This window comes from Microtus pennsylvanicus, chromosome 10 (assembly GCF_037038515.1).
Source record: "Microtus pennsylvanicus isolate mMicPen1 chromosome 10, mMicPen1.hap1, whole genome shotgun sequence".
Classification (NCBI taxonomy): domain Eukaryota; kingdom Metazoa; phylum Chordata; class Mammalia; order Rodentia; family Cricetidae; genus Microtus; species Microtus pennsylvanicus.
The window spans coordinates 17,657,181-17,671,922 of record NC_134588.1 but is presented as its reverse complement, the minus strand read 5'-3'; positions in this window follow the sequence as shown (position 1 = coordinate 17,671,922).

Sequence of the window (14,742 nt, the reverse complement as noted above, 5' to 3'; positions counted from 1 at the left end):
TTCTAGATGTACAGAGATATATTTCAGATGGATAAGTATTCTTAAAACCTTTCAAAGAACTACAGAATATGGTAGACTTTTCTCAAAAGTGAGATATGCCTGCTCCTGGCAGTAGTAACTACTTCAAGAGGAAGATGGGCATCAGAAAATCTCCTTATGGAATTTGCTAGCCATTCAGGAAAGAAAAGGCTCTTGTTGAACTGCTTAATGGTATGCTATATGAACTGGACCTGCAGGACCCACAAAAAGGACTGCTGAACTGGCCTAAAGGTGAGACAGTTCTTCAGAGTTCCTGCTTTATGAAGGAGTTTGCCAGACATTCTGCAGGACACAGAATAAAGTGACTGACAAACTGCCAATACTGGTGAAACAGCCTTACAAATTTCCTACTTCATGGAAAAGTCTGCCAGATGCTAAGAGCCTGTAGGCTAAAGATGAATGCCACAATGTTACAGAAGAACTTTGGGTGACTGCATATTCTAAAATTTTGGAAGTTGCTTACAATACAGTTCCTGTTGACTTAGGTAATATTATATCCTTCTGGGGTCTTTGAAGAGTTGAAGACAAATAGTTAAAATTTTCATTAGCTATGATAAAGGATAAATTAGATATAAAACTTTAAATTCACAAAGATAAAATAGATGATAGAACACTTTCTTTAATTTTGACAGACACAAAGAGACTAAATACTGTAACTGCAATTCTTGCTTTATATCTATTTTGTTATATGTAATTTTTACTATGTTAGAGTTAAAGCCTACCTTTTTATTTAGACAGAAAACATATGGGATATGGGAATCTGCTTTTATGCTATGAATATATTTTATTACCATTGGTTAATAAAGAATCTGCTTTGACCTATAGCAGGGCAGAATATAGCCAGGATGGAAGAGATATGGAGACAGAATAGGTGGACTCAGAGAGACAACATGTAGCTGCCAAAGGAAACGGTTGAAAGAAACTTATCCATTAAGCCACAACCTCGTGGTTATATACAAAATAATATAAATGGCTTTAAGATACAAGAGCTACACAAGTTTGCATTCCCACCAGCAATGGATGAGGGTACCCCTTCCTCCAAAACCTCTCCAGCAAAGGCTATCATTGGTGTTTTTGATTTTAGCCATTCTGACAGGTGTAAGATGGTATCTCAAAGTTGTTTTGATTTGCATTTCCCTGATCGCTAAGGAGGTTGAGCATGACCTTAAGTGTCTTTTGGTCATTTGAATTTCTTCTGTTAAGAATTCTCTGTTCAGATCAGTGCCCCATTTTTTTTTTTTTTTTTGGTTTTTTTCGAGACAGGGTTTCTCTGTGGTTTTGGAGCCTGTCCTGGAACTAGCACTTGTAGACCAGGCTGGTCTCGAACTCACAGAGATCCGCCTGCCTCTGCCTCCCGAGTGCTGGGATTAAAGGCGTGCGCCACCACCGCCCGGCCAGTGCCCCATTTTTTAATTGGGTTAATTAGCATTTTAAAGTCTAGTTTCTTGAGTTCTTTATATATTTTGGAGATCAGACCTGTGTCTGTTGCGGGGTTGGTGAGGATCTTCTCCCAGTCAGTGGGTTGCCTTTCTGTCTTATTGACAGTGTCCTTTGCTTTACGGAAGCTTCTCAGTTTCAGTAGGTCCCATTTATTCAATGTTGCCTTTAATGTCTGTGCTGCTGGGGTTACACCTAGGAAGCGATCGCCTGTGCCCATGTGCAACCACTTTGGAATGCAGTGTGGCGGTTTCTCAGGAAATTCGGGATCAACCTACCCCTGGACCCAGCAATGCCACTCTTGGGAATATACCCACGAGATGCCCGATCATATGACAAGGGCATTTGTTCAACTATGTTCATAGCAGCATTATTTGTAATAGCCAGAACCTGGAAACAACCTAGATGTCCTTCAATGGAAGAATGGATGAAGAAAGTGTGGAATATATACAATTAGAGTACTACTCAGCGGTAAAAAACAATGACTTCTCGAATTTTGCATGCAAATGGATGGAAATAGAAAACACTATCCTGAGTGAGGTAACCCAGACCCAAAAAGATGAACATGGGATGTACTCACTCATAATTGGTTTCTAGCCATAAATAAAGGTCAGTGAGTCTATAATTTGATATCCTAAAGAAGCTAAATAAGAAGGTGAACCCAAAGAAAAACATATAGCTATCCTCGTGGTTATGGGAAGTAGACAAGATTGCCGGGCAAAAAATTGGGATCTTGGGGGTGGGGTGGGAGGGGGATAAGGGGAGATGGGGAGAGAAAAGTGAGAAGGGGAGGATGGGGGGAACTTGGGGAAACGGGATGATTGGGATAAAGGAAGGTTGGATAGGGGAGCAGGGAAGCACACATCTTAATTAAGGGTGCCATCTTAGGGTTGGCAAGAGACTTGGACCTAGAGGGGCTCCCAGGTGCCCAGGCCGATGTCCCCAGTTAGTTACTGGGGCAGCTGAGGATAGGGAACCTGAAATGACCCTAGCCTATAGCCACACTGATGAATATCTTGCATATCACCATAGAACCTTCATCTGGCGATGGATGGAGATAGAGACAGAGAGCCACACTGGACTACCAGACTAAGCTCCCAATGTCCCAATGAGGAGCAGAAGGAGGGAGAACATGAACAAAGAAGTCAGGACCACAAGGGGGGCACCCACCCACAGAGACACTGGGGCTGATCTATTTGGAGCTAACCAAGGCCAGCTGGACTGTGACTGAAAAAGCATGGGATAAAACTGGACTCTCGCCAGGTTATGGTAGCGCATGCCTTTAATCCCAGCACTCGGGAGGCAGAGGCAGGCAGATCTCTGTGAGTTCGAGACCAGCCTGGTCTACAGAGCTAATTCCAGGACAGGATCCAGAGCCACAGAGAAACCCTGTCTCGAAAATAAAAAAAAAAAAAAAAAAAAAAAAAAAAAAAAAAAAAACGGATTCTCTTAATATGGCGGACAATGAGGGCTGCTGAGAAGCCAAGGAAAATGGCACTGGGTTTTGATCCTACTTCATGTTCTGGCTTTGTGGGAGCCTAACCAGTATGGATGTTCACCTTCCTAGACCAGGATGGAGGGGGGAGGACTTTGGACTTTCCACAGGGCAGGGAACCCTGACTGCTCTTCAGACTGGCGAGGGAGAGGGAGAGGAGTGGGGGGAGGGGAGAGGAGTGGGGGGAGGGAGAGGGAAATGGGAGGCTGGGAGGAGGCAGAAATTTTTTTTTCAATAAAAAAAGAAAAAAAATACAAGAGCTAGCCAATAAGAATCCTAAGCTATTGCCTAACCAGTGTTATAATTAATATAGTTTCTGTATGATTATTCAGGTCCGAGTGGTCAGGAAACAAACAAGCAGTCTCCAGTTACAAGATTCTTGATTGAATCACTGAATGGTTGTGGAAATGTCACTGAAGGGATATACCGTAGAAACTGATATTTTTGTTCTCAGATACCCTAGAGGAATGAGTCTGCTTAACCAGAACCCTACTAATTCTGCATCTACTGAATTAATATCCCTTATGTATGTCTTCCTTTTTTTTTGTATGTTCTGGTTTGCGCGTATATGCACATATTTGCATGCATGTGTGTTCGTAAGTCTGTGGAGAAAATAGATCATTGTCATTTCCTCCCTCCACTGCTCTCCACTTTATTTTATGACACAAGGTTTTTCCCATGAAACTAGAGCTTACTGACAGTTTAGATAGACTGGCCAGTAAGCCTTAGGAATCTTCCTTTAATGTGCAGACACACACACATACACACACAGACACAGGGTAACATGCCTGCATCAATCAAACACTGGGTTTACTAATTTTTAGAAGTCAGTACTGGGGATCCAAACTCAGGTCTCCTTGCTCCTGGAAGAAATACTTCACCACCTAAGCTATCTCTCAGTTCCTAACTAGATGGAGCCTTATTTTTCTCTGTGTCCTTGGATTAAGTGTGGTTGAGGTTCTAATGTTTGAGAGAAGAATCTTAGACCCAGTCCAGCTGGCCTTGTTGAGTTCCCGATAGATCATCACCAATGTCTCAGTATGTGGGCGCACCCCTCGCGGTCCTGAGTTCCTTGCTCGTGCTCTCTCTCCTTCTGCTCCTGATTTGGACCTTGGGATTTCAGTTGGTCTGAAAAGGCATGGGATAAAACCGGACTTGCTGAACATAGCTGACAATGAGGACTGCTGAGAAGTCAAGAACAAGGACACTGGGTTTTGATCCTACTGCACGTACTGGCTTTGTGGGAGCCTAGGCAGTTTGGATGCTCACCTTACTAGACCTGGAAGGAGATGGGAGGTCCTTGGACTTCCCACAAGGCAGGGAACCCGGACTGCTCTTCCTGCTGATGAGGGAGGGGGACTTGATTGGGGGAGGAGGAGGGATATGGGAGGCGGTGGAGGAGAGGAGGCAGAAATCTTAAATAAATAAATAAAAAAGAAGAATCTTACCTGGGGCTACAGAAATCATTCAAAAAATTCACATCTTCACTATTTCTTTGTACTTTTGACTCTACACCATATTTAGAAAGGAATCACTGCCCTTGTGATTAATTCCAATTTGTGGTAGACAGTTTGAGTTACAGAGCATTCTGGGAGGAGTCTCTAGGGAACCTCTCATTCCCACATCTGACAGCCCCAAGCAATAAAATGGAGAAAAGAGAACTCAATAATAAAAACCCTATTGAAGTCTGATTTCAGTCAGCTGATGCATTGGCAGAAAGTTTGGGAAGCTTCAATTTGGAGGTAGAAAAAGAAAATTCTACTTTTCAATTTAGATAATCAAACACAGAATGGAGAGTAGTAGCAATCATGTGTCATGTGGTTGAATTATGTCCTTTTCCCATTTTCATTGTGTGAAAAACAATAGCTATGATGAACAGCTTAGAAGTCATATGAATAAATTGGAATTGCCACTTAGTAATGTGGCTTTATTGGACTGTGTTCTTGTTAAAAAAGTGTCAACCCCCTTTAAAAAATAGTAAATAAAATACACAGAGGATTCCCATCCTTCCATTACTTCCTCTGTATCTGTTCTGTGCTCTCTCTAGTCTCCTGGTTTACATGCGGGGAGACATCTGCTCTTACATTTCTTCTGATCCCAACCACAGCAACAGTCCTCATTATTGTGCTTTTGAAGGAGAATTTATACCAGTGCACAGGTCAAGTGCATAGGTGGTCAGGGTGTTTTTTAGCAGGCATGCAAGGAATTACAAAGCCCACAGTGGAGAAGTGGGCTAAGTGTCAATGACAAGTCTACCACTAGTATCTTGACTTTTGAGTCTTGATATATCCCCCTTTTGCCTCCACTTGCTTTGTGCTGTCCTTGCTGGTATAGGCTGTGGTTCCTTAATATCCACCCTTACTCACAATTCAGTCTTTTACAACTATACTCACAATATAAAGGGATGTGTATAAATAAATGCCCATAAAGTGGAAAATTTAACTAAGGAGAAGTGCAATGGTATGCCTATGGTTCACTTATGCCCCCAGGGAGGGACTCTGCTGGAGCCTACCATGTGGTGGCTTTGTTATTTTTGTCCTAGAGCCCTGTTCTTTGTCTAATTAGCTTGACTGTCTCATACCTGATATGGAAGCCTCCTTATTTATCTTCCCTGGTGTTCACTTTAACCCTAACATCCTAAATGACTTCAAAACTGTCCTGTACTGATTACATCAATGACCTCCTGTGCAGTCTAATTTCCCACAGTACTTAGAAGAAGGGGAAACTGGCTGGAAATCAGAGTGAGGGATTTAAGGTCAGGATTCTTGTTCTCCTCCATGAGGTTGCTTTAAGGTGATTCTGTTTATTGGCATTACCCTTTCTCAATATCCACACTGTATGGTTCTCTCTTCTTCCCATTTCTAGTGACTCTTCTATTAGCTGTCTGTGTTAGAAACTCTGTGTGAGCTTCACTGGTCTAGCTGGTCCTGTGGTTCCTCCATCTCTACTCTACTATCCCGTGTGGTCCACCAACACACATTTATAATTAATTCCTTTTAAATAAATCTTCGATATATGTTAATTTGATTCTGTCTTCTGTTTCCTGTTAAGACTGACAAATCGAGTTATGCTACATGGTAGACACTGTTGGGACTTAAACTAATGACAAGACTAATGGGCTGGGAATTCTGCTGCTCTTTTTGAGGTAATGTTTTTGGCTTCCAACAGCTTCATCTGCTCCCTTAATAGCATCTTGGTGACAACAAACAGGGTCTTGGCAATCTTTGCAGCTAAATCTTATGATTAAATCATTTTTATAGGAAACAAATGGGGCTCCTTCTGTTAAAAATAAATAGAAAATTTAAAAGGCAGAGGTTAGTACTAGGAACAGGAATTGTAAAGTGATGGAACATAGAATTGGACTCATAAATGATAGTCGGGGAAAAGCATTAGTAGAATATAGTGCTAGCAATGAGAGGATTTGTTAATGCCCTGAAATATGAAAGTTAGTGTGTGAGTTACCTTTCTTGTGATTGTGATAAAATGCTTGAAAAAAACAACCTCAGGAAAAAAAAAGGTTGATTCAGGTGCACTGTTTGAGGGCAGTGTCTGTCACTGTGGGAAAGGCATGGTGACAAAAATGTGAGGCATCTTGTCACATTGTGTGCACAATGAGAAACAGAGAGTAAATGCTGATGTTCAGACCACTTCATCCTTTTTATTCAGCCAGGACCCCTAGCCCCTGGGATGGTGCGACCACCTTTTAGGGTGGACCTTCACTTCTTTGTTAAGCATTTCCTTTACTATCCTTATAAGTACATTCAAAGATGTGTTTCCATGATGATTTTAAATCCAGTTAGATTGATGATCAAGAATAACCACGACAGTTGGAGACATTTCAGAAGGGCCTATCACTTCTCAAGAAAGTGAAGCAAAATTAAAGCGGCAGTTTATACAATTACTATTGTTATGACTTTCCTTCCTGTCTTAGGGCATTAGTTTGGTTGTCATGGCATTAGTATATATATACTAATTATTTACCATACGTACTGAAGTATGATGCCAATTCCTTTTGGAGTCAACACACAGAGTCTGTCTAGTTAAATGATCCAAAAACCAAACAGTCCTTTGGCTCCCAGAAATGATTGCCTAGCTTGTAGGAGGCTATCTTTCCATATTAAAACCAGAAAAGTCAGATCACATTATAAGAAACTTTATTTGAAACATGGTAGAAGTCCTATGCTGTGTCTTGGGATTCTCAGGCCCAAAACTTCATTAAACGAACTGGATAGGCATTTGAAGTCACTCTCTCATTCATGAACACATCTCTTCTTATAAAGGGGAGGCTCAAAGATAGGACATTGAGCAAAATTTTTAGATGAACTGCAGTGTAGGCTGATGACAAACGGCCACACCAGCGTTTCAGTGGCATCCCTAAAGAACACATGACTAAGAGTGGGATGGAATCAAAACTAGTGAGCCCTTGATGAACCTGAAAGCCATCTTGTGAACACTTCAGTTCCTGACTGGATGGATACAATCTCAGAACTCAGGTATAGACCTGAAATATATAAGGTATATGAGAAGGATCCCTACATTCCACTGAGCAATGATGCATGTTTTAAATAAATGAGAATAGAGCCATCCATTAAAAGCCTTAAAATTAATGAATGTAATGGTCACAGAGTTGGGTTTGGGATTGAGAATGGGTATTGCTCTAGGATAAGTGCTCCTGGTGAGTTCCCAGCACTCACAAGGCATAGTGCACAACTGCCTATAATTCTGTTCCAGAGAATTCAATGCCCTCCTCTGGTCTCCACAGCACTACACTCACATGCACAAACCAATACACACACACACACACACACACACACACACACACACACACACACAAATAAAAAGTAAAATACAGTTAAATGAAGATTTATCCCTAACTAACTAAACCATATCTAAAAATTAACTTCAGATAATGTACTGACTTATATGAGAAAGAAAGAAAGAAAGAAAGAAAGAAAGAAAGAAAGAAAGAAAGAAAGAAAGAAAGAAAGGAAGGAAGAAATAAAGGAAGGAAGAAAGAAAGAACGAAGTACCTATCTCAAATAAAGTTTGGAAAAATATTTTCCTGACCTTGAATTAAGAGATTTATTAAACCAGACAAGACAATGACACTAATTACAAAGAGAAAATTGATAAATCCAATGACAGCATAACAAATAACTCATCATTTATAAACATCACTAATAGAGTGAGAAAATAAAGCATAAGTTTGAGGTACCTTCAGGACATGAAGGAAATACTTTGTGTGCAACATCTATTAAGGTCCTTACAAATAAAGAAGAAAATCAAATCTGACAACAAAACAGAAATATTAAAAAGCATGATCCTGCAAACTTAAACATGCAACAAACTAACAATAAAATTCAGGCATAATAACAATGCAAAATTATAAACATTGAAAACACGAAAAAGATGAGAGGATTGCTCAGTGGACAGAGTACTTGCCACATGAGCATTTGGAGAGCAGTTCAGATCTCCAGAACCCATGTAAATGCTAGATGGGTGTAGTGATTCACCTATACAATACCAGAGCTGAGAAAACAGAGAGGTCCCTGGAACAAGCTGGCTTTCCAGACTAGTCATAGATATGAGAAAGCTTTAAGTTCACTTGACAATGAGGACTGCCTTGGTTCATGCTAATAATCCCAACTCCAAAGAAATAGAGACTTTGAATCTCATTGACCAGTCAGACCAGCCTAACCATCAAGCCCTAGGTCTCAGTAAGAGATCTCTTCTCGAAACAAACGTGGACAATTGTAGTGATGAGGCAAGCAGGCCTGCTTTTTATCCTGCCCAGCTCCCACATGGTTAGCTTTACACCCGAAATAACAACACACATATTGTATTTACTTAAACACTGCCTGGCCCATTAGTTTAAGTCTCTTATTGGCTAATTCTCACATCTTGATTAACCTATTTCTAATGATCTGTGTAGCACCATGAGGTGGTGGCTTACCGGGAAAGATTCAGCATGTCTGACCTGGCGGCTGGCTCCATGGTGTCTGCTTCACTGCCTTCTTCCTCCCAGCATTCTGTTTGGTCTACCCCACCTACCTATGTTTTGACCTATCTGGCCAAGCAGTTTTCTTTATTAATTAACCAATGAAAGCAACAGATAGACAGATGACCCTCCTCCATCAGACAACCATGAGGAATAACACTTGAGGTTATCCTTTGCTCTCCAAGTACATGCACACAGAGCAAGCACACGCACGCACACACACACACACACACACACACACACACTTCACAGAGTGCCTTAGTTTACTTTCTATTGTTGTTATAAAACACTATGACCAAAAGCAATTGGGGAGAAAAGATTTTTTTGGCTTTTAATTCCTGGTTACACTCTATCCTTGAGGCAAGCCAGGGTAGGGCACAAATAAGGCAAGAACTTGGAGGCAAGAACTGAAGTAGAGGCTACAGAGAAGCACATCTTCCTGGCTTGTTCTCTATGTTGATTATTTTTCTATTGTTGCAATAGAATATAAGTTGCTGTGACTGAAGCAACTTATAAAAGACAACATTTAATTGGGCTTACAGTGTAGGGGTTTAGAATCCATTATGGAAGAGCAAAAACATGGCTACAGGAACAGCTGCAAGTAGGAAGCAGAGAGATCATACTAGGAATGAACTGAATCTAGTTGATCAACTATAGACCAAGTATTCAAACAGGCAAATCAACAGGGCCACTCCTCTTCCAACTCCAACATTTCTCTGGGCTTCCCAGCTTCCCCTTTTATACAACTCAAGGTCACCTACCCAAGAGTGGCACCACGCACAGTGAACTGAGTTCTTTAATATCAATCACTAAACAAGAAAATGCCTTTGGGCATAGTGAAGAACACCTTTAATCCCAGAAAAAAAAAAGGTGCATTTCTGAGTTTGGGGCTGACCTTGTCTATATGGAGAGTTCCAAGACAGCCAGGGTTTCACAGAGAAATCCTGTCTTGCAGAAACAAAACCTAAAGTCACAGACTTGCTTACAGGCCAATCTGATGTAGGCATCTTCACATTTGAGGTTCCTTCTTCTAAGATGACCCAAGCTAGTGTGAAGTTGACAAAAGAGCAAAGTAACCCACAGAGGGAAGATGATTCTGGAAGCAAAGACTGAATTGATATAGTGAAGCTGAAGAATACCCAGGATTAGCAGTGAGGGTCAGGTCCAGAGGAAGCCAGAGCTCTTTCTCTTTTTAAGGTTCACTAGGCAGGTGGCCCTGATATGTTCTTGATTTCAGACTTCTCTTATTCTTAAATGGGGTAATCTATTGTGCTGCTTTTAGGCACCCTTTTCCTAACGAAGCCTCAAGACTCCATATATCATAAACCACAAAGAGGGAACAGATGAATACACACAAAAATACAGCTGCGCATATGCAGGACTAGCATGAAAGAAGCCAGATTCAAGAAAATACATATGGCATTATTTCATTTAAGTTCAAATATGGGCAAAATAACTCCATGTTGCTGAGTGTTGAGACATAATATCATTAGGAGATGGAGGAGAATATAATTAACAAATGATACAAGGGCAGCCACCAATGATCATATCCTCCTCTGGGTGAATCTAAATGCATGTGTTCACTTTGTGAGTCTTGCTTGTTCTATTTTGTCAAAACAATGTACATCATATTAATTTATATTATATTATTCAATAATTATATTTAACTATAAATGTAATAGAACTGTTTACACTATAATTCAATAATAGGTAAGTAACCTCAATAGTTTATCTGAAATTTCATTCATTAAATAAAAATAATTCAATGAAAAGGAAAATAAAAGTATATTTAATTGTATCATATCCTCAAGACATTTCTTTAATCATTTTATTAAAATTTGTGTGTGTGTGTGTGAGAGAGAGAGAGAGAGAGAGACAGAGACAGAGACAGAGACAGAGAGAGAGAGGAGGTGGTAGTCAAAGTACATCTGTTCAGTTCTTTCCTTTCTCCATGTGGAACCCAGTGATGGAGGTCAGGTCAGCATATTTACCAACTGAGCTATCCCACTGGTTCTTCCCTCTTGACTTTAAACAGCCATAGCACAGAATATTAAAATGGGGTAGCAAGGCTTTTTTGTATTGCTTTGTTTTTCAATCATAGTTTTTGTGTGTCAGTTTTGGAACCTGTCTTGGAAGTAGCTCTTGTAGACTAAGGTGGCTTTGAGCTCACAGAGCTCTGCCTGCTTCTGCCTCCCAAGTGCTGGGATTAAAGGTGTGTGCCACCACCACCCGTCTGGGGTAGCAAATTTTAAGTAAGATAGACGATTTGATTTTACTAGGCAACTCAGCCCCAAATGTGTAATTCTATTCAGCAAGAATGAGGACTCAGTACTCACTGCAGAGGTCATGAGATTATGGTCCTCTCCAGTGTGCTCTATACACATGGACTTCCTACCCTTCCACCTTCTGAAGAAAAGAGGAATCTACAGTGGTTTCAACTCCTGAAATCATTTGCAATTTTCATAATGTTTTCCCTAAACAAAGTCATGTATAACTATAATTTAAATGGCCCTGGAGGAACTGTGAGGACTTCTCAAAAATATATAAGGGCTCGGAAATAGGTTAGATACACACATATCTACACAGAGACACACATTACACGCACATACATGTAAAGCTACCATGTTATTTTCTATAATTTAAGAAAAAATTGAACATGAACAAGGTCATGTTAGGTGTTAGTGTTAGTAGATGCTGAGCAGTGCACGGGAAATATTTATGCCCCAGAGGAAGATGAGGATTGGAGCTATAAACTTGAGGTTGTCTCCTTTCAAATTCTCTTCTTTCACCTCTTGCTAAAAAGCTATGAACCATTGAGGTAATTGTTTACCTCTTGGGGATTAATTTTCTTATTTATAACAGAATTGAAGTACATAATTACTAAAGTTTTTCTAGGCTCGATATTCTGTAATTCTAGGCATAGGTTACAATTGGGAGTGTGCATGTATTTGTAGCCCTGGGGTAATGGAGCTCTCACTGCATTGTTTTCCAGTGTAGTTGAAAATGGCTACCTGTCCTAGCTTCCTTTCTGTTATTTGAATAAAAGCAATGTGGAGAGGAAAGAGTTAATTGACTTACACTTCCAGGTTGCAGCCCATGACTGAGGATAGTCAGCACAGGAACTCAATGCAGGGACCAGGAGACAGGAACCATGAAGGAAAATGACTTGCCAGCCTGCTCTCTAATCTACTCACTGTCCCGAGCTTAGCTAGATTTATTACACAACCCAGGATCACCTACCTAAGTATTATACTGCCAACAATAGGCTGGGAGCACTAAAATTCATCGATAACTGAGAAAGTCCCCCATAGACATGCTTAGAGACCAACTTAATTTTGGCAATCTCTCAACTGAGGCTGCACACTCAGGTCACTGTACACTATGCCAATTTGACAATTAATCTTAACCAGGACAGCATTGTTACATAAAGGAGTTTGTTTTCCAGATTTACCAAGGAACAATCTTTGAAAACAAGGTCTAAAAAAATCACTTGTAAATTTATATATAGTGCTATATTTACAGAATAAAAGAAGAAAGTAATGATAGTGGTAAACACCAGAGAAAATGAACTGAGAAAATGAAAAATCAAAGTTCCTAATAGTGTTTTTAGGGAATACAGTCTTGTCTGTGTTACTCACCCTCTTTATTCTCACTTTTCTCTATGTCCTTAAACTAATCTATTTCTTGTACAACACACTATCTTAATGCACTACAGCCTTCCAAGGTTTTGGATTTGAACGTTATGACATACATCTCATGCATGTGCCAGGGATTCCAGTCTTAGTGAAACACCCTGAAGAAATTGTTACACACAGAGAGAAGAAGTCACATAACATCATGTTCAGAAACCATTATCACAGCTGAGACTGGAAGCAATCTGATTTTCAATGACTAGAAGAAAGATGGAATTGGAATAATTTCATTTAATAGAACTAGTACTAACCTTAGGAAAAATGAGTGAAGTCAAGCCTGTATATCAATATAGATGACTCAGAAATGCATTATTGAATAAAACACAAAGCAATTTCAAAACTTTATAGAGCATGACAACATTCATATGAATTTTTTAATATATATAAAATTGTGTAATATGATAGAAACTACGTACTTTAGTTAATGCATGTAGACTTTTAAGTATAAAAATACATATTGGTATATGATTATATAATGTTTAAGCATAAAAATATTTTTTGTATTGTGTGAAGAAAGGAAAGAAAAAACAGAGAGACATACACAGAGAGGCATAGACAGACATATCAAAAGGAATTTAAAAGGATAGGAAATATATAGAAGTAAAACTGTGAAGAAACAGAATGTTTATTCTCCCTCTGTACAAAGAGCAAACGATGGAAAGTGTCCCAAGTTATGGTACACAGGTATTTTTAAATTCTGTTTGCTTATAGTATATAGGGAATATGGAATACATGTACTTTTGTGGCAAGATCTCTCACTGAATCTGGAGCTTACTGGATGATTAGACTGAGTAGCCAGCAAGTTCCAGGGATGCTCTGGTCTACACTTTCCCTGAACTAGGGTCACAGATGCATGCCACCAAACTCAGCTATTTTTATGCAGGGCAAGCACTTTATGCACTGAGTCATCTCCGCAGACCCATCCACTTTTAAATCTAACTCACTTCCCCAGTAGATGAACAGACAGGTTTCATTAAAGCAGATACAGCTGTCCCTAGCACTCATGATGCATCTGTAAATTCTGTATACCTTTTAAAAGCCACCATTCCTAGCTGTGAGATGGCTCAGTGGTGAAGAGTATATGCTGCCCTTCCAGAGGAGGACTCAAATTCAGTTCCCAAGTCTCCTGTCGGGTGGCTTATAACTGCCTGTAGTTCTTATTTCTTGGGATCCAATGTGTCCTCTGGCTTCACGGCATCTCCACGCACATGTACAAACATTCTAAGACACATGAATACATCCTTTTCTAAGTATTCAAAATAAAAGCTACCATGTAGTGCCGCGATTTGTTCCATTTGACCTCATGTAACTGAAAACCTGTTAACTTCTGGTGAGATCTGTTCCAACTGACGCGGCTTTCAAGCACTATTTGACAGGTTGGTCTTGTTTTTGCGACCATTGATTTTTAAATTGTCCTTCTCATGCTTGGAAAGCACAGGAAAGGAAACTATGATAGAAACGACAAGGAAAGCTTTCCTTTGTTTTTCATTCCAAAATATTTGTTTACAGAATTGTGTGATGAAAAGGCTTGACCCATTTGAGCTTCATGCCTGCCCTGTCTGTGTTCGCCCAGGTCCCGTCTCTGTAATAAAATCCACTGAACTTTTTTCTTTTTGATGTGTTATGGAAGTTTTCATTCATTATTTAAACTCCAGTTCTCTTTCATCCTGACACAAATTGTATTTGAAAGATGTTGTATTATTTATATTGCATTAGGTTTTCTGTAATTAGGGAATGAAGCACAAATTCCTAATCAGTCCATGATTACTTATTGAAAACTACACTTTGTAAAAACTTGCTCTACACATGTTATTGATGACGTGCTAGCAAATGCTGGACGTAAATGCACTGGGAAGGATAGAGAAAGCACATGGCTAACCAAGGAGGTGTGGAATGCTGGCCTCAGAGTGAAGGAAATTGCCTGGCAATGAAGGGAAATTAAATGCAGAAAGCAAGCACCGGGCTGGAAAACAGTTTAGTGGGTCAAGTGAGCTGCATAAGCCGGGGGGCCTAAGTTCATAGACCTAGAATTTGTTTAAAGTTAGAAACCATGATCCCAGCACACCTACTCAGGGATGGAA